This window comes from Dendrobates tinctorius, unplaced genomic scaffold (genome assembly GCF_039654945.1).
Source record: "Dendrobates tinctorius isolate UK_male_01 unplaced genomic scaffold, ASM3965494v1 ptg000036l, whole genome shotgun sequence".
In the NCBI taxonomy this organism is placed as follows: Eukaryota; Metazoa; Chordata; class Amphibia; order Anura; family Dendrobatidae; genus Dendrobates; species Dendrobates tinctorius.
The window spans coordinates 45,355,404-45,357,566 of NW_027361704.1; positions in this window are offsets into that span (position 1 = coordinate 45,355,404).

Below are 2,163 nucleotides of genomic sequence, written 5' to 3' on the forward strand. Positions count from 1 at the left end.
GAAGGAAACACATTCAACTTTAAAAAAACATTTGGGGCAGTACTGTATTTTGTACGAAATTGCGCAAAACAGTTTTGGCACTGTAAAATCCAATGTACAACGCAACATTGTGTCACACAAACGCACGCTGCACAAGGTAGGAAGCACATTTAGCAATTTAAAAACATTTGGGGCAGTATTGTCATGCGCACGGAATTGAGCGAAACAAGTTTGGCGCAGCAAAATCATACGAGAAACTCAACTTTGTATTACATAATTGCACACTGCACAGGGAAAGAAACACATTCATCATGTTTACAATATTTAGGGCAGTACTGTCATGTTTACGGAATTTAGCGAAACAAGCTTGGCGCAGTAAAATGATATCAGAAACTCAACTTTGCATTGCATAATTGCTCACTGCACAGAAAGAAAACACATTCATCAACTTGAAAACATTTAGGGCAGTACTGTCATGTGTACGGAATTGCGCAAAATAAGTTTGGCGCAGTAAAGTCATATGCAAAACTCAACTTTCCATTGTATAATTGGACACTGCACAGGGAAGGAAACACATTCAACTTTAAAAAAAACATTTGGGGCAGTACTGTCTTTTGTACGTAATTGCGCAAAACAGTTTTGGCACTGTAAAATCCAATGTACAACGCAACATTGTGTCACACAAACGCACGCTGCACAAGGTAGGAAGCACATTTAGCAATTTAAAAACATTTGGGGCAGTATTGTCATGCGCACGGAATTGAGCGAAACAAGTTTGGCGCAGCAAAATCATACGAGAAACTCAACTTTGTATTACATATTTGCACACTGCACAGGGAAAGAAACACATTCATCATGTTTAAAATATTTAGGGCAGTACTGTCATGTTTACGGAATTTAGCGAAACAAGCTTGGCGCAGTAAAATGATATCAGAAACTCAACTTTGCATTGCATAATTGCTCACTGCACAGAAAGAAAACACATTCATCAACTTGAAAACATTTAGGGCAGTACTGTCATGTGTACGGAATTGCGCAAAATAAGTTTGGCGCAGTAAAGTCATATGCAAAACTCAACTTTCCATTGTATAATTGGACACTGCACAGGGAAGGAAACACATTCAACTTTAAAAAAACATTTGGGGCAGTACTGTATTTTGTACGAAATTGCGCAAAACAGTTTTGGCACTGTAAAATCCAATGTACAACGCAACATTGTGTCACACAAACGCACGCTGCACAAGGTAGGAAGCACATTTAGCAATTTAAAAACATTTGGGGCAGTATTGTCATGCGCACGGAATTGAGCGAAACAAGTTTGGCGCAGCAAAATCATACGAGAAACTCAACTTTGTATTACATAATTGCACACTGCACAGGGAAAGAAACACATTCATCATGTTTAAAATATTTAGGGCAGTACTGTCATGTTTACGGAATTTAGCGAAACAAGCTTGGCGCAGTAAAATGATATCAGAAACTCAACTTTGCATTGCATAATTGCTCACTGCACAGAAAGAAAACACATTCATCAACTTGAAAACATTTAGGGCAGTACTGTCATGTGTACGGAATTGCGCAAAATAAGTTTGGCGCAGTAAAGTCATATGCAAAACTCAACTTTCCATTGTGTAATTGGACACTGCACAGGGAAGGAAACACATTCAACTTTAAAAAAACATTTGGGGCAGTACTGTCTTTTGTACGTAATTGCGCAAAACAGTTTTGGCACTGTAAAATCCAATGTACAACGCAACATTGTGTCACACAAACGCACGCTGCACAAGGTAGGAAGCACATTTAGCAATTTAAAAACATTTGGGGCAGTATTGTCATGCGCACGGAATTGAGCGAAACAAGTTTGGCGCAGCAAAATCATACGAGAAACTCAACTTTGTATTACATAATTGCACACTGCACAGGGAAAGAAACACATTCATCATGTTTAAAATATTTAGGGCAGTACTGTCATGTTTACGGAATTTAGCGAAACAAGCTTGGCGCAGTAAAATGATATCAGAAACTCAACTTTGCATTGCATAATTGCTCACTGCACAGAAAGAAAACACATTCATCAACTTGAAAACATTTAGGGCAGTACTGTCATGTGTACGGAATTGCGCAAAATAAGTTTGGCGCAGTAAAGTCATATGCAAAACTCAACTTTCCATTGTGTAATTGGAC